Genomic DNA, 25,851 nt, shown 5'->3' on the forward strand with positions numbered 1-25,851 from the left:
TCTTTAGTTAGCACAGGCAAGCAGATACTTATTGGTGCAATGAGCGTCATTATAAGATGTTAACGAGCTGTCACTAAATTTTGCATTTTAATTAGGCTTACAGCGTGGGTTTCCGGGATTCAGAAAACTGACCAGTGCAACACAAGCAAGATTGAGCAGCCGTTCAAGAGAGTATTTAAACTTGAGATTGCAAAATCTGAATAATATCTCACTTAATACACCTGGTGTCACAGTTCCCTCTGACAAATGTTTGGCAGAGAGTTCTTGTACGGATACAGCTTTTCAGGCTTTCAAATTGACAAGGTCAGGATGTGTTTGACAGTATATCAGAAGCAAAAGACCCCTGCACATACACTGAAGGGAAATGCACAACAGAAATGCCCACAGGGGAGAGGGGGACAGGAGAGGGGCTGAGGTCACAGGGGGCACTGCCCGTATCACAGAGTTTACAGAAAGCGGCTCACCTTCCCTGACCTCTCAGAGGAGTAGGGCTTCCGCAGACTGCAGATATCATGTTTGGTGATGGCAGACATATGCGCCTTGCTGCTTGCTGACCTGGCAGACTTGCACTACCAGTGGCTGTGAAAGTCATCATCACCCTTAAAGTTTTGCTCTGGTTCCTTCCTGGAAGCAGAGGGTCTGGCAGACATCTGCGCAAAAATGCATAAAGGTAAGGGACGGATGGATTGTTTGACAGGGCTGAGAGTTATATAAACTTCCCCCAAGATGGCAATAGCCAGAATGAGCGGGCACGCTGATTCATCTCTCTGGATGGATTTCCATAGGTACAGGGTGCCACTGACTGCACACACATGGCAATCTGAGAACCACCACTACAATCTGGAGTTTTATCAACCACAAAAGATATTCAACTATCAAAGCACAGTTGCTGAACAACAACGGGTCGAGGTTCAGGAAACAATGTGGTAGGTTTTCTGGATGCTGTCCTGGTGTATTCCTTTCATGGCAGTCCAAACATCCTAGGCCTTTTCATTCCAAGTATCTCATAGGAGACAAAGTATACCACCTTCAAACTTGGTTCATGACTCTTGTGAGGAATCCCACCCTTGAGGCACGGGAGCACTAAAGCAAGAGTTGAATGGCCACCAAGTGTGTCATCATGCAAACTGTTGGAATGTTGAATATGTGTTTTGGGTGCCTAGATAGGTCTGGAAACGCCCTTCATACTCGCCAGTGAAGATGTGCAGAATAATAGGGGTGTGCCACTCTCCTGCACTCATAATTGAACCAGGGTTGAACACCCAGCTTGAAAGTAATGGTAGAGCGAAGGATATGCTGGGCCATCAGACTACAGATTGCGGTTGAAAACAATTGTGCTGTTGCTGATGGTCCACAGCACCTTACGGATGCCCAGTTTTGAGCTGCTAGATCTGCTGCGAATCTTGAAAAGTATTGCTGAAAAAAGAGACAGCATAAATATGTTGTTTCCCCTGACATAGGTAGTTTCTTGCAAATTGTCCTGATGAGTGCAAGACGAAAAGCGTCAACAAAAATAGTCTCTTTTTTCCTCTTTTTTCAGCAATGCTCTTGAAAAGTAATTAATTGTCTTTGAAGTGCCTTGAGTAACATTGCTAATTCAGTGCTGGCTTAAGGGTAGTTTTCTTCTATGAACAGAGGGAGAGAGCAGGACACGGCTTTCAGTTTTTTCCTACAGCTTTGAATGCCTGACCTCACACACCTGGTTCACAGGGCTTCCTATTTTCTAAAAGTCAATTTAGTCCAAAATAATAAAGTTGCAATACTGGCATGTGCAGCCTCATTTAAATATTCTTTCTCCTGCTCCCAGGTGAATCTTATACAGTGTGAGCCTTGGCAAGAGAATGCCAGTGCATTAAAAACCCTAGGACCTCATCGGATGAAGCAGGCTTCTTACAGGCAAGTTTTAGCTTCATGCTTTGGTAGGCTTCATTTCTATGACAAGAGGCATCCCTGATCCAGATGTTATGGGTGGTTCACTGCACAGTGGTTGGCATGACTTTGTGGCAAATAAAAGGTAAATACTGCGGATGCTGGAAATCTGAAATAAAAACAGAAAATGCTGGAAAAACTCAGCCGGTCTGGCAGCATCTGTGGAGAGAGAAACAGAGTTAAAGTTTCAAGCCCGGATGACCCTTCTTCAAAGCTAAAAGGGGACATGTTCAGCTAGTGATTGATGTGACCAAAATTAAGTGTTGCTGGGTCTGCATGTACTGGACATTCAGGAATTCCTCTTCATCAATTCAATTGTGCTGCACATTTGAACACCACACCCCACCCCTAACCCACCTGCACCCAATACATACCAGCCCTGCCAATGCAATTCTTCATTATTCTTGGTTACTGCTGGCTTTGTCACACCTTACAAAGAGGTAAGTATAAGTATTCCATTAAAGGCAGCAGCACCATTAAAGGGATAGATATAATTAGAATCCATGGTAGAGCCAGAAGCAACTTTGTTCTGGCAGGTAATGAGCCTTGATTTTCATTTGGACATCTCTGGTTAATTTAATTCATGTAATTCAAAAGCTGAGACTTGGACATCTTCATGTTAATTTATAAATTATAAATTTATATCACTTATAGGTCTTGTCCCGTGTGGATGAGTTCATGGGCTGGGATGGCAGCAGCATCACAAGCAGGAGGCTGGGCACTGCTATCGTCTGCCTTGCAGGGAGCTAGTAAGTGGCAGCAGTGTTATGCCAAATACTGGGTGGAGGAACAAGTGCGGTTTTGAAGAATGGTGGTGTGAGAATCGGAGGCGGTTGTTAGTTCACTGTGAGGCTCTCCTTTTATTCCAGGTAATATAGAACATGTGTAGGATAGGGGAGAGTGAATTACAACTTTGTGGTAGGGAAACAGATGTTGATGGCTCAGGAGAAGCCCATGTGAATGATCTCAGCAACTGCCAAGGAAGCTTGTGGTTGCTGGAGCTCACGCTTATCCAAATAAGCGAAATTGCAAAGGGATGGGAGCAGGTCGCACAGTTCTGAACGTAGTCTGTTTCACAAAATGTGAAGGATTAACAGCATGCTGAAACCAGGACAGAAGCAACAAAATTATTTGTTATTCAAAACTCTTTTATATAGGCTCGCTTTTGGCAATACAAGCTTGTACCTGAAGATATATAGCTAAACATTAGCTCTGGAAACTATGGCACTTGTTTTTTTTCTGGAAGCAGTTTTCCTCTAAACTGCTTTTTACATTGCTGCACACGCAGGAAAATTGCCCCTTGTACCTGTCTGGCTCTATGGATAATAGAAAAACATAGCAATACAGTTAGACAGGATGGTAAAGCATTTAACTCCATGTTCCTACTAATTTGCACTTATTGATGCTGACACATCTAGGTATTCTGATTTAGGATTTATCCACCAATCCAACAGCGCTAAAGCCAGCCTTCAAGATCCACAAAATTAAAACAGGGCAAACCTTGAATAAAAAAATATTAGCACAAATAGAACTGAGTTGCTTTAGCTTCAAGGACCGGATTGCCAGGACCTGGTTGTGGTTGAATGTGGCTCACTGCCTAAAATTTAGGTAACTTGTGCTAAGCTATCAATTTGAAAAATGTGATTGAAGTTCATTGTCAAAGCAGTATTTGTAATTCCATTTGCACATCACCACAGCAGGCTGATTTCAATACCTAAGAGACTTTGCTTACAAACTCTGTTGCCAAAAGGAATAGTCACCAGTTGATCATTTGGTTTTGAGCTGTCACTGGGCGGACAACAAGTAATAGAAGGTCCTCATGTCCAGAGTTGTGAATAGCTCAAGTCACCATAAAATGTGCAAGTGCATGGCCACCATCTTCCAGATCACAACATGGATTGAACCCTGTCACATCAACTGGTGATATTACCAGTTGAAGCATCGGATCTTTTATCTCTTTTCAATTCAATCATGCAGGCAGTGGAATTAAAAAATAAAAATATATGGTTTCCTTCAGGAGGTACTTACCATCTCAAGTTGAGCAAGTTTCCTCATCAGATATAAGATCAACATTTGATCTCAACTTGGTGGAAAGATCTAGACAGGGCAGCTTGCAATGTGCAAGCCATTTTGGTGTTCTAGAAGTCTGAGTCAAAAGTGCTTTCAAGTTTCCCTCTCCTCTGTCAAACCAGCCCCTACTCCAGAATCATGTTAGACAGTATAGATAACTCCCCAGTTATTTTATCAACTCTCTGCTTAAATCACTCTATCCTGTCCTCTCCACCCTCTCCTCCAATAACAGGTGTGAAGAGCTAATGGATTTCTTTGTCACAAAATTGAGACCATCTGTTCAGTTATCTCTGCAACATCTGTCCTGCTTCCGGTGCCTACCAAGCCACAATTCCATAATGACCTTCCCTAGCCCTGAAGCCGTGTCTTTCTCTAGTTTCTCTCCAAACTCCCAGCCCTCATACCCCTATGAACTCATCTTGTCCATGGGACCCATCCCTTTTCCTTTAAACCCATTCCCACTGAATTGCTGACTGCCCAATTCCACCCCCCTCCCAACCCCCAATTCCCATGTGAGCTGACATTGTAAATAGTTTTTGCCCCACAGTACTGTTCCCGTCAAAAATGTGGCAGCACCTCTCTGCTTAAAATGTTCATCCTTGATTCGTTAATCCTTGCAAACTTCTGTACATCTCCATCTTCACTTTCTTCTCTAAAATCTTTGAATGTGTTGTTGCCTCGCATATCTGTGCGCTGAAATGATCCTAATCAGTCATAAATGACTGCCTCTGTAACTTTCCTCCTTGGCTTTTATGCAAACCATGACATGACAACCACACCACCCTCCCTATTACCTTTCCTCCATTGTCTAGTTCAGTGAGAGGGGCTCAGTTCCACTCTTATCTACCCAATCATAGAGCATTCCAGCAATGGCTCCTCCTCCTCTCCTGCATCGATACTTCTGGAATCCATCAAGGATCCATTCTTGGTCTCTCTTCTTCCTCATCTATATGCTGCTCCTTTGCAACATGATCCAAAGGCCTGGGGCAGAAATTTTCACTCGGCAGGCAGGCATACGCCTGAGCGTGAAATGACCCAGGTAGATGTTGGCCAAGCGTGCTGATGTCAGCGCGCAGTTGCGCAATAGTTTGGTTGGCAGGCATGCACCAAAGCCAGCAGCATGCCCGCTAACAATTAAAAGGCCTGTTAAGGCCATTAAGTTATCAATTAAAATAAAATTTTCACTGCCCGTCCAACCTAACGGTTGATGAGGTTTCCAAAAGCAAATAAAAATACAACAAATACTTTAATTTTTCATTAATAACATGTCTCTGCTCATGTGACAGAGTCACATGAGGGGTCATGTTTCATTACATTTTTATTTTTTTTATTTTTTTTATATCTCTTCATCTCCCTGAGGCAGCTCCATGCCTCAGGATGATTATGAAGCGCTCACTCACGCACATGCGTGAAGTTCATACTCGGCCCACTTGCCCTCCTCCCCCGCCCGCACAGGCAGCGCTTAGTGCTGCCGCTCGCATTTCACACTGGGCAGGCCTTAATTGACCTGTCAGTGTGAAATCACAGTCCGATGCCGATCGCGGGCAGCAGTCAGCTTCCCGACCGCATCCGCCCACCGCCGCTGAGCACCCCCACCAAGGGCAAAATTCTGCCCCTGGGGTCAGCTTCCATATGTACACTGATGACAACAAATTAGATCTCTCAAACACCTGGCTTGACCCCTCCACCGTCTCCATGCTGTTGGACTGCTTGCCTCACACCAAGCTTAGGATGAGTTGGCACTGATTCACCACCAACCCTTCCACCCCACCAAGCCAATGTCACAAGTTGAACAAGACTGTTCAAAAGTTTCCTATTCAACCCCAAACTCAGTTTCTAACACCATATCCTTGTCAACCACTCAGACTGCCTACTTCTGATTCTTTAACATAGCTAGCCTCCATCTCTGCCTCAGCCTATCTTCTGCTAAAATGCCTAACCATGTACTCATCAACTCCAGTCTCAAGTATTCCCATACTTTCCTGGCCAACTCTTTAAACTTCAGCACATTCGAAACCCTGCTGCCCATATCCTGCACCAAGTTCTGCTTATCCATCACTCCCTTCCTTAATGACCTACATTGGTTCCTGGATGCCCAAATGCATTGAATTTAAAACTCTCATCCTCATATTTAAAACCCTTTATGGCCTTCCCTCTTCTCATCTCTGTAATCTGTTTCTGCAACTCTAATGTCTTGTGCATCATTCCTCCCCTTCACCTCATCATTGGTATCTGTGCCTTCTGCTGTCTCTTTGCCACTGCATCAAGAAATGAACTCATCATTAAAACACCAGGACCAGAATTTTAAGTCCCACAGGCAGGCGTTTGACCGACCCGAACAGACATGAAATAGCGCTAGATGACATCAGGCGAGTGTCCCAATGTCATCGCGCACTCACGATATTTGGTTTGCCAGGCGCGCGCAGCAGTCGGATGGGCAATTAAGCCCATTAACGATGCAATCAACAGTGATTTTACGTGGCCCGTCCACAGTTACAGTTGGCCAACAGGCCATTCTCCCAGGCAGCATTCACATTTTTCCTCAAACCTCGATCCAGGGTGGGATGAAATCTCCGTGGGGAAATAAAGTAACAAGAGATATCTGGGGACTGTTTTTTTTTAATGAGGCGTGCTTTCAGGTTCTTGATTGTGCTGCATGGACATATTTTGCAGCATTTTTGTTGTGTCCTTTAGTCTGTGGACGTTTGCAGCTCCCTGGAGCAGCTGTCTGCCTTCATGGAGCTCTCTTGAAGCGCTCACCCGCATCCTCGGTTACGTCGGTGCCTGCCCTCTTCCCGCCCCCACCCCAGCAGCACTGAGCATTTAAATGCGCGTTTCACACTGGCTGGCCGTTAATTGGCCAGCCAGTGTGAAATTGCAGTCGGGGGCCGATCGCAGGCGGTGGCCCATTTCCTGTCCACTCCAGGGCCTGCCGATCATGGGTACCCAGCAATCGAAAAATTCAGGCCCAGAACTTGTTGGAAATATATTTACAATCAACAATTCAGTAATTAGGCTTGAAATAATACAAGTAGTGTAAGCTAATGACTAGTAATGCCATGCTTATAAAATTAATTGTTCAAAGAAATATCTCTGGAATGTCAATGTACGTGCTATCGGACTTTTACACCCACACAAATCAAGCAAAACTCACAAATGCCTGGTTTCTGCACTAGTGTTCAACTGTTCGAAGAAACTCTTTAGCACTTATAGCATAATTATGGATATCTCGATGCTAAAGGGTCATCTGTGGAAGCACAAATTACAAATCCATTTCCAAACCCACTGCAGTCATACATTAACAGGTCCAAGAATGAATGGTGCAAATTAAAACAATTCTGTGGAGGCGGTTTTCATTATGACATTTTGAGCTGAGATTATTACAAATTTGAGAGGTTCCAGTTTTCAATCACACTTCCAATTATTTCAGTTCACTGAAAAAAAAATGTGGCAACTTGTTTGGTGTATTTTTGAAAAGCATAGCTTCAGAATACATCTGTAGGCAGAGTTGCAAGCAGCCTGATAATGATAATGATAATGCTGCCTGTATATATTTTCTTTTGCACAAGTCGAGAAGCCATACGTTGCTGTCACCAAACCATCACAATTTACAAATGCACCAGAATCACATGCTGTGCAAATGCATTTGCAACATTAAATGCCTTGAACATCAGCAAATAGATAAATCAGCCGATAGCCACTTTCAAATTTCCAGACAGACACATTGGGCGGGATTTTCCACACCCGCCCGCCACCGTGATCTTCCCGTCCCACCGCAAGTCAATGGACTTCTGGCTGGGTCGCCGCCTCGCCTACGGTGGGTCCCACCCGGCCATTATCATTGGGTATAAAGTACCAAGAACATTTTAATGTATAGTTTACTAATTTTGATTTTAAAAATTTTTGGGAGATGAACTATTGCACTTAAGTGGAGTGAACTTTGTTAGGGAAATTAAATACTTTCCAACGAGCCTCAATTTTAGCAGAGCAGCGCCTGCCCATGACACAGCCACATCTACACTGGCGTGGGGGGGCGGGGATGTGGGGGGAGGGGTTGGTCTCACAAAATTTTGCAACCATAGGCCACAAAATTGAGTTGCTTAACATACGTATTTCCAGTGCTACGGATACCATCTCAGGTCCAAAATGGCATTCGGACGACAGGCGCAAACTTCTGGTATGGGCCATTTTGGGTAGATTGTTGGCATGGTTGCAGGAAGCATGTCCTGGAAGAATGCAGAGGCAGATTATGACGTCAATCTGCATGTAACATTCGTTAGATTTTAGCGGTGCCATTTTTGACCTCAATGCTTCAGCTAATGTCCTGTCTTGATCTTTCACAACTGAACATGCGTTCAGCAGCAGCAATGACACCCCAACAGTGCTATTTACAGGGATCATCAACTAAAATTCAGTTGCTGATTGATTTCTCCTAGCTACTACTGAGTTAGTTGAAGTCTTTGGGGTTTTACGCTGCTGGTCAAAGTTGCTGGAGTCCACAGGGAGTAGTGTGACACGGTGAAGGCCTTAGTTCTAAGCTTTTACTCAGACCACTTGTATGCAGTCATGGATGCTGTAGCTTAAATCCCTCTTTGCCTGCAACACAACAGGGAGAATAAGCAGAGACAACACAGAGAAGGACAAGCTACTCAAAGAAGGGGGTGGAGGAAGATGAGAAGCACTCACAGCTGGAAGCCATAACTACAAAGGGTCTTCATGGGAAGTTCTCCTATTTCAACCTGAGTGAGGAGCACTGTTCATTTGCTGCCATCAAGCCAAAAAAAATGGACTGCCTACCACACAAATGAGGAATGTGATAAATGAATTTCTGTGTCAGTGCGATGCAAGGTACATAGGCCGTTTAACCGTACTCAACCAACTCAAGCTTGCAAAACTCAGAACATAATGTCTAACATTAGATGTTATTCTGCAATTGAACAGCACTTGCTGAACAACACCAAGTATGCTAAGAATTAACCTAACAACCAATTTAAGATTATTAGTTGGCTCACAATGTGGCTCACTTATGCTTGCTAGAAGCCACATATATACATATGCAGTGACCTGTCCTCTGCAGGCTAAAGGAACATTACGCTTTATTTGAATTAACTAAACTCACTGAAATCTGGCACCTTTTGCAGGCAGACATACAGGCTCAGAGTAAGGTGAGGACAGCATTATCAGTGGCTGTAAAAGTGACCATGGCCGTGAACTTCTTTGTGTGGGACTCCTTCCAGGCTAGAGCAGGTGACATCTCCGACATCTAGCAGTTGGCCATCCATTGCTGTATATGGGAGGTCATTGATGGTCTGTATACAAAGGAAGCAGCAAGGGCAAGTATCCGGCTTCAGCAGGTTAGTAGGTTTCTCCATGGTGCAGGGTGCTATTGACTGCATGCACAAAGCTACAGCAATCACAAAGGCTTCCACTCCCTCAGTGCCTAGCAACCATGCTCAGCACATCACACAGGTCAAACCTCAGTGCCCTGGCAGCAGTCATGATACCTTTATTCTGCACCAATCTGCTGTAGCATCAGCATTTAATCTACCACAGGAAATCAAAATGTGGCTAGTAAGCAAAAGGGCAATCCACTGACCATCTAGCTCATGAATCTGGTCCACAACCCGCGCACACTTTGGCAGCATGCATATAACAAGAGCTGTGCTGTCACATGGAATGTCACTGAGTGGACAATGGGGGTACTTAAGCAATGCTTCCACTGCCTGAACCGCTCTGGGGGAAACCTGCAGTACTCTCCAGAACACGTGTCTCAATTTGTCATGTTCTGCTGCATCAAGCATTACCTTCCCATCATGAGGACAAAGCCCTTGTCACCAGGTATACCATGAGCAGCTGAGAAGGCCCAACATCAGATTGCACCACCTCAGCAAGTAGAGCAGTAGACTGGGCTGGCTGGCTGGCTGAGAGGCAACAGCAGGGGCACTGACAAGAGTGGCAGTGGTGGGAAGAAGATTGAAGTCATCGGAGAGAGCCAAGGTAAGCTTATGTTTCATCCTTTTTCTCACATTGTACTTCCCCCATAACTTCTTCTGATTTATAAACTGCAGATGGTTTAAGGATGCACCTCTCGCTTCCCTCCATCCCCTCTCTGCCTATCTCATTGCAACCCTACCCTTGGCTCTTTCTTTTTTCAGATACCCAACAGCTGCAACCTGGCCTGGCATTGGTGCAGGAAAAAGTAGTGGAAGAGCATGCTAAGTGTGTTGGGGTGAGGTGAAGCTATGGATGAGGGTGGAGGACCTCTCTCCTCCTGTCCACCTCCCGCACCAAGGCCTCCAATGCTTCACAAGAGAACCTTGGAGCCCACTTTCTACCCTGTTGTGCCATTTTTCTGCTCTCTTCCAGCTCAGACACTCTTCCCCTGTCACTTCCATCATCTGCTCCAATCAAAATGCATCTCCCTTTTAAGTGGTTCAGGCTGGCTTTAAATGGTGTGAGCCACCTACTATTTTGCACCTGGTGCTCAGGTGTGCAGCCATTTAACAGCACACTTAGCACTGACTGCATACTACAGTCATAGTAATCACGGTTTCAGCATCACCTCCATCGGGAAGAACAGGTGAAGGCACATTACAATCCCGGCACATGTTTTTGGGTCTTATCCAATTTCACAGCCCTGTCTCTTCCCTTAATTTCCTCATGCACATCAAAAACATGCACAGGAAGACTGACCAGTGCTATGTCTGATGGGGATTGCAAAATCCAACCACCAGTGGCAGCTTTCAGGAGGCTGCTTTTCACCATTTAAAAGGAAAGGGGCTTTTAGTTACATTTATATGACGGCAGAAGGGGCTAAACATCATTGTGAAAATGATAATTAATGTGGTTATTTTATTTCAGCCAAAATGTGAGTGATGATCGCAACAGGGAAAACTATCTAATTTTTAGAGGACTCACTGGGGATCCTGCTGTTCAAGCTTCAGGAAAAGAGGGTGATGCCCTTATGGAGCAGATGTTAACGTACAAATCCAAGCTACTTGGGTTAGAGTTAATTGACCCTGGGGGAAAGACGTGAATAAATTTCACTGGTTTCAACAGAAGTGGCAAGGATAACATCTTTGTGTACATTATCATCAATGGGATATCAAAGGCATGGCACAAATATACATTTGCATTTGTTGCGTCTTTAGGTCAATAGCATGTAAAGTGCACAGATAAACTTGTTGCCATTTCTGCACACTCTGGGAGGCCATGCCAACATTTCAACTACAATAGTTCAAAGTTGTGTTGTGAACAAACACTCTACCACCAAAAGCATGCATGCTGTTTTGTAATGTCCCACACAGGGAAGGAGGTTACCATGTCCAAGGACAGGGTTTGGGCTGGTTGGGCATTTCCTGGCAACTACATAATTACACATGCTTCCAGGCCTCTGCACATATTCTGATACCAAAAATTGGCACCTGTCCTTCTTGCTTCTGTCCTGATGAGTGCAATATGAAAAGCTTCAACAGCATGTCTCTCTTCTCAGCAAAACTTTCAAAAAAGTGCTGAAAGCCTAGAAACCTACAAGAATTTTACCACCCTGATTCAATCCAATTGGGATACAGGATATGAATAATTTGAGATACGGCATATGGTTACCTGGTCTGGCCTACACGTGACTCCAGACTCACAGCAATGTGGTTAACTCTTAAATGCCCTCAGAACAAGGGCAATTGGGGATGGGCAATAAATGCTGGCCGAGCCAGTGATGCCCACATCCCATGAACGAATAAAAAAAACTATTATCACACCAATCTAGTAACTTTCTTTAAAAAAGAGAAAAAGACACAAACTTATTTTCTAGAACCTTTGTTAAGACTCTCTCATATCTCTCTTCCTCTGACAAAGTTGTCATAAGTTGGCCATGCAGTGTATTCCTAATAATCCCTTTTAGCAATTTATCTACATCTTGAAGTTAAGCCTGTAATTTCCTAGCTTTTAGCTTCCTTTTCTGTGCTCAGCTCCCAAATTCAGCTATCCTCTTGCTGACAGGGTTGTATAATGTTTCAAGCAGTGGTTTATATTGTTTAAGATTTTACAGAAAGGTGAAAGTCATTTACTGTAACTGACATGATCTTTATCGTTTAGAATCAGACACCAAAAGTTAACGTAGAAGCACTTCAATACACAGGGCTCAGTTGTTCATATGTTACATCCTGCTGATCAAGTCTGTGGCCTTTTGAGTCTGTGGTTTAAAACTGCTTCTTTTCACACAAATATGCTCAAAAGCTAAAGGTGTCTAGGCATATTCTGTTTTTTTTTATGCCCCTTAATCTTTGGAAATGCTGAACAGAGGTCTGTTACAACTTCTTCACTTTAAACCTGTCCATTCTTTCTCTGATAGCACATCATACGCATTCCTTTAAAGATTTCTAAACCCCCCCCCACCATAGGACAGCATTGATTTGTACTGATCATTTCCATAGGTCGTATCTGCCATTTGGTACCTTTCCTAGGTTGTCATTTTCTGAGCTTTTGAGCATTTTTTCAACTGTGAACTGATATGGGAGCATCATACTGAACTCAATCCGCTCCTCATCTAGTGTCTATTCATATAAAATTTACAATCACAGAATGATACAACACAGGAGACCATTCAGCCCATCATGCTTGTGCAGGTTCTTTGAAAGAGCATTTTCTGTTTTTCTTTCATTTTGTCCCTTATTATTGTTTCTAAAAGTTTCCCAACCACCAATGTTAACATGCCTGGCCTATACTTGCTAGAATAATCTCTCACTTTTTTTGAACAGAGGTGTAACAGTTTCAATCTTCCAGTCCTCTGGCATCACACCCATATCTAAGGAGGAATGGAAGATTGTGACCAGAACTTCCATTATCTCTGCCTTTACTTCCCTCAGGACCCTAGGATGTATCCCAACCAGATTTGGTGACTTTTCTACCTTCAGGACTGCCAATCTTTTAAATATGTCCTCTCTATCAATTTTTATCACATCCAATTTCTCTACTATATCCTCCTTTACTGTGACATTGGCAGCAGCTTCATTTTTCATGAAGGAAGGTGCAAAGTATTCATTTGGTACCTCTTCCATGCTCCTCGAGTCCATGAGAAGATCTCGTCTTTGGTTCCTAATTGACCCCACCCTTCCTTTGATTGCCCTACTTTTTATGTGTTTATAAATTACTTTTGCGTTCCCTTTTATCTTACCTTCTAATCTATTCTCAAACATTCTCTTTGCTCCTTTTAGTTCCTTCTTCAATTCTCCTCTGTACTTTCATGTATTCAGCTTGGTTCTTGACCAAATGGCAAACCTGGTATTTGTTAGATGTCTGTGGATAAAGAATGGTTAGCAATTATCTTCTGTCCCATTTATGTTTACAGTTATGCATTCAACCACAATGTGAAATTTTAACTGCTTGTTTTTCAGTTATTTCCCTCCTTTCCTAAAGATATAGTTTCACAAGCATCAGCATACCCCAGTGACTGACCTACGTGGACAGTCTGGATGTGCTGATCTGGATTGCTAATATTAGCAATGTTTTTGATCGTGGAGAGCATTACAGCTGAGATTCATAGGAGTCCCTGGACACTGATCAGGAATTAAAACTCCAGCTGTATTTTCTGTCCTCTTCCTTGCTCCAAGTGTGTTGAGTCCTGTACTACCATAATTGCTGAGATCAAAGAAGTCAGGACAGAGCAGAGAACACAGGTGGCTTAATGTTGCACTGGCCAATCTTATAGGCTATCACAAAACTGTCTTGGAATTCATATGCAGTGTTGTGGTATTCCACCATTCTCTCAATCTGCTGAACAGTGAAGATCAGAAGGGAGGGAACCACATCATATTACAAAATCACTTTCAATGCAAATGGTTCTGCTATCTAAATTAAGGCTTAATAACTCTTTTAGACTTTTAGCTAGAACTGGGTTACATTGGGTTCCAGTTTATCCCCCAAACATCCATTTTTAATATATAAGCAAGGTTATGAAGACAATTCTCTAGATGTATGAACCCCTTCTCTTTTCAGATACCAACAGACCTGTTGCCTATTTACAGCATTTTTCGTATTTCCAACAGTGTGTTTTCTTTCTTTTCATCTAAACTAGGACACATTAACGGTGCTTCACTTTGTATAATCACAAACACACCATTAGCCTGCAAGACATGACATTTTCAGTAATAAAGGTGTTAAACTGAAGGGAACAGTGGTAAAAATGCAAGAAGAAAACGACTACCGGTTATATGTGAGGCAGAACATCTAGTGGTACAAAACATCACACATATATCCAGGGCTTTTTGAGTATGTGAAACCAAACGGGGCTGTGTGTTTCGTAACAAATATCACATGTTTTGCATTTCATACACAGGTCTCAAAAATGCTTCCTCCTACTCTCACAGCAAGATTGAAAACATAATGTTAACCTGAATGGAAGGGTAGTAAGCTGGGAACAGAGTGAATTAACCTCAGATAGAATTTCAGTTACTAGTAGTGATATTATTTTATGATTTTCATGCTTAAGAGTTGTTAATGGCTGAGTTATGTCTTACTTCTTCCCATTTTCTCCCCTTCTCCCCACAAATTACTGATTTTTGCTGCCACATAGCTGCATGGGTACCTGCTACATATCTATCTCTTCCTCAAATGTGCTTTATTTCTGGGACCTCAGACAATGAGTATTACAGTACATTCACTCCTGTGGGGCAACTATGCTGAGATCAATCCTGCTATCACCCCATGTTCACACATTTACAATTTCCGAATGAGTCACTGGATCTCAATTTGGTCTGAAAGTTTTGGATGATACATGGAATCAGTTGTTCTTCATAGTGCCACCTTGGCTGACATTAGCTAGCAGGGCACGATTCAGCAATGAGGCCTGGGGCTTATTTCTAAGGATAGATTGTTCAGTACTGCAGCTGAAGCTCGCTGCGCACTGACTACATTAGACTTTGTGTGATGTGGGCCTCGTTAATTGTGCATCACAAACTCCTGGAGCACATTAAGACAGTCAGAGTGAGTTCACTTTCAGGTAGGAAATAGCATGCAATTTAATAGGGCAGATACAGTTCTTAAAGGCTGCAACTGCTATTTAAATCATTAAATTATTCTGCCTAAGCAGAAGCCCAGAAATAACTTCCCAGATACCTTCATTTTCTTATTTCTTTATATTTTCATTCATGAGATGAGGGCATCACTGGCAAGATTAATAGTTATTGCCCGTCTCTAACTCTTCTTGAGAAGGTGGTCATGAGCCACCTTCTTGAACCACTGCAGTCTATTTGATGAAGGCATTTGCACAGTGCTGTTAGGGAGTGAGTTCCAGGAGTTTGACTCAAGGGTAGTAAAGGAGCAGCAATATATTTCCAAGTCAGGATAGCGAGTGACTTGGAAGGCAATTTGCTGTTGGTGGTGTTCCCACACACCTGTTGCCCTTGTGATAGAGATCGCAGGTTAGGGAAGTACTGCGTTGCATCTTGTAGATGATATGGACTGCAACCACAGTGTGCCAATGGTGGAGGGCATGAATGTTTATGATGGTGGATGGTGTCAAGCTTCCACAGTGTTGTTGGAGCGCACTCATCCATGGAGAGTATTTCATCACAATCTTGACTTGTGCCTTGTAGATGGTGGAAAGTTTCTGGAGAGTCAGGAGGTGAGACTTGCTCTGCAGAATTCCCAGCCTCTGACCTGCTTTTGTAGCCAGATATTTAAGTGACTATTCCAGTTGTTTCTGGTAAATCAGGATTCCCAGCATGTTGGTGCTGGGGAATTCAGCAATGGTAATGCTGTTGAATGTCATGGGGAGATGGTTAGATTCTCTCTTGTTGGAGTTAGTCATTATCTGGCACATGTGGGGTGCGAAAGTTACTTGCCACTTCTCAGCCTTAGCCCGACTACTGTCCAGGTCTTACTGCATATGCGCATTGACTGCTTTAGTATCTGCAGAGATATGGATGGAATTAAACATTATGCAATCATCAATGAACAACTACACTTCTGACCTTATAATGGCGGGAAAGTCATTGATGAAGCAGCTGAAGATGGTTGGGCAGCTGTTCCCCTTAGTTGAAGGGTCAGTCACAAGGGGGCATAAGTTCAAGGTGAGGGGCAGGAGGTTTAGGGGGATGTGAGGAAAAACTTTTTTACCCAGAGGGTGGTGACAGTCTGGAATGCACTGCCTGGGAGGGTGGTGGAGGCGCATTGCCTCACGTCCTTTAAAAAGTACCTGGATGAGCACTTGGCACATCATAACATTCAAGGCTATGGGCCAAGTGCTGGTAAATGGGATTAGGTAGGTAGGTCAGGTGTTTCTCACGTGTCGGTGCAGACTCTTCTGCACTGTGATTCTGTGATTCTAAGACACTACCCTGAGGACCTCCTGCAGTGATGCCCAGGGTTTAGATAATTGGCCTCCAGCAACCAGAACCATTTTCCTTTGTGCTAGGCATGACTCAAATTGGTGGAGAGTTTTCCCTCTGATTTCCATTGACTTCAATTTTACTGAGGGTCCTTGATGCCACACTCAGTCGAATGCGGTCTTGATGTCAACAGCTGTCACCCTCACTTCAGCTCTTTTATCCATGGTTAGACCAAGGTTGCAATGAAGTCTAGAGGAACCCATACTGAGCAGCAGTGAGCAGGTTGTTGCTGAGTAAGTGCTGATTCATAACCCTGTCAATGGCACATTCCTCTACTAATGATCAAGGGTAGACTGATGAGGTGGTAATTGACTTGATTGTATTTCTCCTGCTTTTTGTGGACAGGACTTACCTGGGCAATTTTCCACATTGCAGGCTAGATGCCAATGTTGTAACTGAACTGGAACAGCTTGGCTAGGAGCATGGTTAGTTCTGGACCATACGTCTTCAGTACTACTACCAGAATGTTGTCAGAGCCCATAGCCTTTGCAGTATCCAACACCTTAAGCCATTTCTTGATATAATGTGGATTGAATTGAATTGGCTGAAGACTGGCATCTGAAATGCTGGGGAGCTCAGGAGGAGGACGAGATAGATCACCAACAGTACTCCTGGCTGAAGATGGTTACAAATGCTTCAGCCTTGTCTTTTGCACTGACAGGTTGGGTTACACCATCAATCAGGATGGGGACATTTGTGGGGCCTCCTCCTCGGTTAGTTTTTTAATTGTCCACCACTATTCAAGACTGGATATGACTGGATTGCAGGACTTTGATCTAATCAATTGGGTTGTGGGATTGCTTAGCTCTGTCTGTTGCACGTTGCTCCCACTGTTTAGCATGCATGTAATCCTGTGTTGTAGCTTCAGCAGGTTGGCACCTCATTTTTAGATATGCCTGGTGCTGCTCCAGGCATGCTCTCCTACACTCCTCATTGAACTAGGGTTTGTTCCCTGGCTTGATTATAATGGTAGAGTGAAGTAAATGTAGGCCATGAGGTTACAGATTGAGTTTGAATACAATTCAGCTGCTGCTGATGGCCCAGTTTTGAGCCAATAGATCTGTTCTGAGTCCATCCCATTTAGCAGACCTTCGTGCCAGACAGGTGAGTGTCCTGAGTTTGAAGACAGAACTTTGTCTCTACAATAACTGTCTGGTGATCACTCCTACCAATACTGTCATGGGCAAATGCATTGGAAACATGCAGATTGGTGAAGATGAGGTCAAGTAGGTTTTTCCCCTGTTGTTGGTTCCCTCACCACCTGTCGCAGACCCAGTCTAGTAGATATGTCCTTCAGCACTCAGCCAGCTAGGTCTATAGTGGTGCTACCAAGTCACTCTTGGTGATGGGCAATGATGTCCCTCACCCAAAGTACATTCTGTACCTTTACCACCTCAGTGGTTCTTGCAAATGATGTTCAACATGGAGGAGAACTGATTCATCAGCTGAGGGAAGTTTCCTTGCCCAAGCAGATTGAAATTGTTTCGGGAGGATATCTTTGCAGCCCAAAATGAGTAATGCTCTTTTGCTGTACTTCTCGCACTATCATCTCCAAAACGGAACTGGATACACTAGGCATAATGGTAATCCGGAATTTTGGACTGATAACCCAGTTGCATGAGTTCAAACCCCACCACTGCAGCTGGGGAATTTAAGCTCAGCTAGTTAAATTAAAATTAGAATAAAAAGCTAGTACAGCAAAAGAGCATTACTCATTTTGGGCTGCAAAGATATCCTCCCGAAACAATTTCAATCTGCTTGGTATCTAACAACCAAAGGATAGGACAGCAGGTGAGGAAAAGATTTCACAGCTTAAGCAAGTCTGCCAAAGTAAGGCTGAAAACCATACAAAGCTGATTTTCAAGCTATGCATGTACAGTGAGTTTTCTCTTACCATATTAAAGCACAATGCATGCTAAGGTGTCAGAAAATAGCTCTTTCTTAGTTTCACATACATGCCCATACTGCAGCAGGGCACACTTGGTAATGCCACTTCTAACTTTAACTGCTGCTGCAATGCCATTTGAAAGCACAAACCTTTGGAGTAGCCTTACAACATTTGGGCCTGAACTTCCAAAGAGTGGAAATTAGAGTCAGGTGGTCAGTGGGGGTTGTCAGTGGAGGGCATGGTTGAAGAGGGGTTGGTCGTGGGGGAAGGGTCAGTTGGGGGCAGGGGGGAGTCAGTGAGGGTTGGGGTCCAGTGGTTGGAGGGGAAAATCGGGTGGTCAGTTGGGGGTGGGGGTTGGGTGGTCGAGTAGGTGGGTTAGGTGGTCAAAGGGGTGGTCCCTTCAGGGGATCAGGGGAGTGGGAGGAATTCTGTGGGGCATCGGGAGGTGCCAACGCTATAATTACCCAGGAGTTAGAAGTGGTTTTAATCTAACTTTTCCTGGGTAACTATTACTGCAAGACAGTCAGAACCATCCGAAGTTTGTGATTTAAATCGTACTTTCAGATGGTTTCGATTGCAGGGCAAGTGTCCGGTGGAAGCTTGAACTCCTGGGCAATTGCCAGGCAATCCTTACCTGGACCGTCCAGGGGTGTTCCCCAGTGCATCTTTGGGGTACACCCCACACCACCCATACCCCCCACCCCATCCCGACGCCCTCAAGCCCGGACGTTACTGGCCACTAGTCTATTTGCTTGAAATATTTACTCCTACACTGGGATAAGGGCACCTGCAGTGCTCCAACATCTCAACACTATGTCGGCACGTACAGGGTATGTCAGCAATTGGACAGGTGTAGAACCACTCCGGGCAGTCTCACAGTTCCAGACAATAGAGGATTTGCCAGGGAGGAATATGGTGCTGTTAATTACGTGGCATACCATGGCGAGGTTGAACAGAGCAAGGAGGGGTGAAATACTTTTGTCAAAATCACAGTGGATGACATTTGTGACTTTAGCCAGGATGTTTTCAGTGTTCTGAGCAGGACAGAAGCCAAACTGAAGAGATTCAAACACAAAGATAAGGGCGAGATGCACAAAGCTGGGTGATAATGATATGATCTGTGGGCTTTGAAAAAGAAAAGGGTAAAGGTGGGACAGAAGCTGGAGACAACAAACAGGACAGAGGCAGGCTCCTGGGGCAGGAGCTGGTGACACTAACCCCACCCCACCCTGCCAGTGATCCACCTCCAGTCTATATATGGGCCTGAATTTCACCCTCCCCCGCTGGCAGGTTTTTACATTGGTTAAGCAGAGACTGAAAAAAAGGTATGATTGAGGTCTCTAAAATAACAAAAGGATTAGACTCTCTCTAGGTAAGTTAGGGAAGACCTCGGACATCAATATAAGTTACAAAAGTGTTGAGCTGCATTTGATGCAGGAACTTTTAAAGGGAGATTAACAGTGGCTGAGTAAAGTGAACCTTCAATAGTATCAGGAAGCAACAGCCAGAAAAGGTATAAATATGTGAAAAGGACAGGAAAAGACCAGATGGTGCATCAGGCCTGTTCCATCTTGGTTTAGTACAATTTGTACACATCAACTTCTCTATTGTGTAGTCATTCACCTCTAGGATAGAGAAAAAAAACTTAGTTAAATTTAGGGAAAAAAACTCTGGAAATTCTCTCTTGATCCCAAAGTTGAATAAGCAAATTCTAGATAATCAAACAAGATTTAGGAGTTGACTGGTGACACTAACCTCTCCGCCCCCAACCCAGTGACCCGCCTCCAGTCTATATATAGGCCTGAATTTCACCCTCCCCCGCTGATAGGTTTTTAGGTGGGCTTGGGGGGGTGGGGTGGGTGGGAGGGCGCGTAAAGTTGAAGGAATGGGGTTCCCTCTGGGTACCCACACCCACCCCGACCTCACAACAACTTTACACTGGGGCAGGTAAGACCTCGGACGGGATGCCCACCCTTGCCCCAATTGAGGCCCCTAATTGGCCACTTAATGGCCATTTTCCACCCAGCCTCGATTTTAAGGCTGGCAGATTTACCTGGCCCCCTTCTGACTTTGGGTGCCGCCACCCCTCCCCCCCACCTTAAGGAGCATTGGCTGCTGGACACCCCTTCCCCCCGACCTCTACCCTGACACCCCAATTGCCCACTTTGCGCTCCCCCATCCACCCTCCAGGCTTTCCCTACCCTCCCCGTCCTGGGACCCCTTAAACTTACCTTGCTGTCCGGTCCTAGGACTTAGGCTCAGGCATCTTCCTAAACTTTCTCTTCTGTCCACTGCAGCTTCTTTCGCTGCAGGGAGCAGAGAGCTGCTGGCCAATCAGATTGGCCAGCAGCTCTCTAAGGCAGGACGTCCTCTCAGGTGAGGGCAAAAATCCCGCCTGCAGCCAATTGATGCTCATTCGAGGGTGAAATGACTTGAGCTGACTCTTCAGATGGCAGGAAGGGAAACCCCTCCATCCAAAATATTCAGGCCATAGAGATGTTTCCCACTTATTGGAACTCATTCAGATCCCTCTTCAATAATTACAGCAAATCTCCACTTACTACATGTCCCAGTAACTTATTCCAAAGATCGACAACAATCTGGGAAATGAAGTACCTCCTAGCATTGAATTTAGTTCAATGCTTTTGTAATTTATTCTGATGTTCTCTGGTTCTCTGTCATCTACCTAGCTCAAATAGCCTATCCACATGGAGAAAATCTAATCCTTTTATTCTTTTGAAGACCTCAATCATACCTCCTTGAAGTTTATACTTTCCTCAGCCTGTCCTGCAAACTATAAGTCATTAATCTTGTAGTCCTCTTCTTCCAGGGACTTGAAGAGAGATAAGTCGAAGGAGAGATTGACAGTTTGATAAATGACAGTCTTTTTCAATTGAGAGATAAGCAGGTGGAAAAGGCTGAGGTGCTCGAAAGGTACCAGTGGAGTAAGTAAAAGCGGCTAAGTGACAAGCTTATGATGTCAAGAGAAATGCAATCACCACAGCAGTTTGGGTAGGGCAAGTGTTAAAGCATGTAGCCAGGAATGGAAGTTTTGCTGAGTTGGAAGGAATTGAAATGTATTCTCATTTTTGGATCAAATAAGCTATAATTCCTTTACTGGGTAACTCCTACAGCCCAGAACATTAGTTATCCTGATTGCCTGTTTTATAATCTAAGCACAGAGTGCATTCCCTAATTAAGGGATCACACCTATGCTACTTCCAATATTATTACATTGATTTTCATTGATTTGCTCAACAGACTTGTGAGAAAATTTATAGCTCACAGAATAAAAGGGGCAGTAGCAACATGGATACGGAATTGGCTGAGTGACAGAAGACAGAGAGTAGTTGTTAATGGATGTTTTTCGGGCTGGAGGAAGGTTTGTTTTGGAATTCCCCAAGGATCGGCGTTGGGACCCGTGCTTTTCCTGATATATGTTAATGACCTAGACCTTGGTGTACAAGGCAAAATTTCAAGTTTTGCAGATGATAAAAAACTTGGAAGCATTGTGAACTGTGAGGAGAATAGTATGCAACTTCAAAAGGCCATGGGAATGGTTGGTGTAATGGGCGGATAGGTGGCAGATAAAGTCCAATGCAGAAGAATGTGAAGTGATTTATTTTGGTAGGAAGAACAAAGAGAGACAATATAAAATAAAAGGCACAATTCTAAAGGGAGTGCAGGGGCAGGGGGACCTGGGCATATATGTTGTAAGTCATTGAAGGTGGCACGAAAGTTTGAGAGAACGGTTAATAAAGCATACAGTATCCTAGGCTTTATTTATAGGGGCATAGAATACAAAAGCAAGGAAGTTATGCTGAACTTGTATAGGACACTAGTGCGGCCTGAACTGGAATACTGCATCCAGTTCTGGGCACCACACTTTAGTTAGAACTGTTTTCCTTGGAAAAAAGAAGGCTGAGAGGAGATTTGATAGAGATATACAAAATCATTGGGGGGGGTGATCTTGACAGAGTAAATAGGGAGAAACTGTTACCGCTCGTGAAGGGATCGAAAATGAGAGGGCACAGTAATTGGCAAAAGAAGCAAAAGCGATATGAGGAAAAACTTTTTCATGAAGTGAGTGGTTAAGGTTTGGAATGCACTGCCTGTGAGTGTGGTGGAGGCAGGTTCAACAGAAACATTCATAAAAGGAATTAGACAGTTATCTAAAAAGGAAGAACTTTTGGGCCTACAGAAAGAAGGCAGGAGAATGGCGCTAAGTAAATTGTTCATTTGGAGAGCCAGTGCAGACACGATGGGCCAAATTGCCTCTTCCTGCGCTGTAACAATTCCTGTGATTCGGTGCTATCGAACTGAAGTTCTCTTCCATTTTGTAATCAAGCCTAAAAAAATAATGATTACGAGAAAATTATGCACATCCAATGCACAGTTCTACAATAGCTGGTGCCTTTGCCTAATTATTTTTACAAAGGAGCCCTAAAATATCAGGTGCTTAGAGATTCTTCAACACTCAGATCTCAGCTGTAGAGATGCTAAAATACCACAAATTCAGGTGAGTAAAACACTAGGCGGAATCGTCCGTGCTGGCTGGCGTCGGGCCGTGCTCGGTGGCATGAGCAGGCAATATGGCGAGAAGACCAAAAGTCAGCTTCTGGTCTTGAAACCAGCCTGCGATCGTTTGCTCAACCCATCGACGGCAGGCCGCAATTCCCGTCTTCAGATGTTGGGAGCCTCATTGTAATATATCTGCATATAATTATAAGGCCAGCCTGCTAGAATCATCCCCCCCAACCCTTTTGCTGGATCACCCGCCCACGTCGGCATGGTGTTTCACAACAGCATATATAAGGCATGCAATTGGCAGGCTGCACCTTGAGGGCAACATTGCGCAGCGCTTGCCCAGGTCACCTGTTGGACTTCAAGGTTGAGGCACGTAGGAGGCATGAGGGCAAGGGTGCCCTGTGGTTGAGGCGACTTGGGGTTGGGGCAAGGGCTGCCCCACGGTTGAAGGTAGTGCACAAGCATGTGCGGGGTGGTGGGGGGAGGGAAGCGGCCACTCCCCTGCAGCTGAGACAGTTCAGCCGCAGTCACATTGACATGTGTGGAGTCGGGCCACTAGCTTATCTGCCTACTCAAGCAACGCAGAGGCATGCAAGTGCCACCAAGTGCTCCAGAGCTTTTCACCCCTCGAGCACAGACTGCAAACTAATGAGCGTTTTAGTGGACTGCAGAACAGTTGGATGACTGTGTAAATTGTACAATCTCCTTGCTAAAGCCATGGAGCAGTCACTGGTGGAGGTGCTCACAGCCCCTTGCAATGTCAGCATCCCAGTTTGGACCAGTCTCCCCCATGGTTCAACCTAACAGTCCAGCCTTGCAGTGCGGGTTAGGAGAATGCCTGCGCCTGAGCTGAGAGCACAGCATGCAGTCCAGTGGGTAAAGCTGCCGCCAATCGGTCAGGTGGAGTGGGGTGAAGGTGGGTGAGGTTTCAGGCAGCCATGCAGCGCACTAAAATCTGGCCATCCAAGTGGTGGCCAGTACTCTCTGGGATGCTTTAAGGGGCCTTCAGACTAACCAAGAGAGGCTCTTAGTACACCCAAGCTAACCCACGCATTTCTCTCTTTCATCCTGCAGGGGATGTACATCAGGAGCGTGCAGCATGGTGAACCAGCTGTATGCCTTATTGTGTACAGAGAGCGGAGTTGATGGAGAAGAGAGTGATGGAGGCTCCTGGCTGCGCAGAGGGAGGACCAGTACCCTTGGGGAGAAGGGCGGCTGGGGCTCCCGCACATCCTGCTGAAGAGCCACAGCGAGCCATTATTGGTCGGCGCCTAGGTAGACCCAGGGTCTATAGATGCCGCCTTTCATTCCTGCAGATGACCGAGAACCAGTGTCGCTGAAGACTGCGCATGTCTAGGGAACTGGTCAGTCACATCTGCCAGCTACTGGAGGATTTGGTGCTACAGGGACATGGAGGGCATCCACTGTCAGTGGCCATGAAAGTGACCACAGCGCCAGTGGCTCCTTTCAGGGCTCCACAGGTGACCTCTGTGGGATATCACAATCCCCCACCCATAAATGCATCCATGAGGTCACAGATGCCATCTTTGTGAGGGCACACAACTTTGTGCATTTCGCCTGGGACCAGGAGAGGTTTGCAAGAGCGATTGGATTTTCCCAGACCTCAGGTTTCCCACAGGTGCAGGGTGCATTCAACTACACTCATGTGGAGCTCAGATCTCCGTCACAACACACGGTCAACTATGTCAACCAAAGGGCTTCCATTCACTAAATGTTCAGCTGGTGTGTGACCACCACAAACGCAGATCTGCGCACAGTTTCCAGGGAGTGTGCACGACTCCTACCTTCTCAGTCTGTCACAGATCCCTGACATCTTCCAGGGTCTACAGAGGCTGGAGGGATGGCTCCTCGGGGACAAGGGCTACCTGCAGAGGACGTGGCTGATGGCACCCATGTGGCGGCCTCAGACTGCAGCAGAACGATGCTATAACAAGACTCATGCTTCAACTCACAACTTGGTGGAGCAAACCATCAGGATGCTGAAAATGAGGTACCGGTGCCTGGACTGATCTGGTGGAGCCCTGAAATATAGACCACAGAGGGTGTCACACATTGTCATTGCCTGCTGCACCCTTTACAGCCTGGCGCTGCTATGGGAAGAGAAGCTGGCTGAGGAGGAGATGGAGGAGCTGGAGGTCTCCTCTGATGAAGAGAGCGTTGACGGGGATGAGGGTGAGGAGGTCCTTGAAAGTGACGATGACGGCGATGAGGCCCTCGCACTGGCCAAACGAGGCAGGTGCGCTCGGGAGGCCCTCATAGCTGCTAGATTTGTGGAGGATGAGGACGACATGCAGTGAGGAGACACCATAAGATCCTCACATTGTATCTGTGAAGGTTTGACTCCAATCTGACTTATGGCAGCGCACATATGCTCTGTGATAATGCTCCTGTCGTGGAGATGCAGTGGAGGCCCTAATAATCACTCAATTGCAAGAGGATGATGACGACATGCACTCCACAGATCTTCACATAGCCTCTGAGAATGTCTGACTCCTGTCTGGCCAAGGGCAGCTCGCTTGCGCTCTGTGATCAGGGTCATATCATACAGACACAGTATTGAAACTTTAAAAGCATCTGATCCTTTGTCTGCCTTCACCACCTGATCCCTTCAGGAGCACAGCGTCACTGGTCACAGATGCTGAAGCAATAGGAGGCCAGCCCCACTTTAAAGGTTCTGAGAGCACACAGTGAAAATGTCAGAACCCTGTGGCACCTGCCCACAACAGTCTGGCAGCAAATGCAAGCACTGATGAGGTGGAAGTACCAATAATGTGTCCAGGGAGTGTGAGGCTGGACCATCGCTGTGGTCTGAAGGCTTCGCAAAGCTCAGGGAAGGAGCCCTGGGCTGAGACACCTGCCTTTATCTTGTGCAGAAAGGTTTCACATCTGAGTGACACGAACACTGCTCATCAGAACAAGGAGCCATAGGCAGGGAGGCATTGTTGAGAGTTTATTTGCAATAGTGAACAGTATGTACAAGGCTGTGCAACTACATCTTCTTAACACTCCTAACCCTGCGGCTACACCTTG

General features: G+C 45.2%; 1 long non-coding RNA gene across 1 annotated transcript in view; it reads right to left on the reverse strand.

Moving 5' to 3' along the window:
* Positions 1-25,851, reverse strand: part of LOC144683901 (uncharacterized) — an 80,035-nt gene that overhangs the window by 20,572 nt on the left and 33,612 nt on the right. Inside the window, exon 2 of the long non-coding RNA XR_013577360.1 lies at positions 13,172-13,293. This is a non-coding gene — a long non-coding RNA (uncharacterized LOC144683901). The remainder of the gene's footprint in view (positions 1-13,171; positions 13,294-25,851) is intronic.

Source organism: Cetorhinus maximus, chromosome 8 (genome assembly GCF_964194155.1).
Source record: "Cetorhinus maximus chromosome 8, sCetMax3.hap1.1, whole genome shotgun sequence".
NCBI classification, from domain to species: Eukaryota; Metazoa; Chordata; class Chondrichthyes; order Lamniformes; family Cetorhinidae; genus Cetorhinus; species Cetorhinus maximus.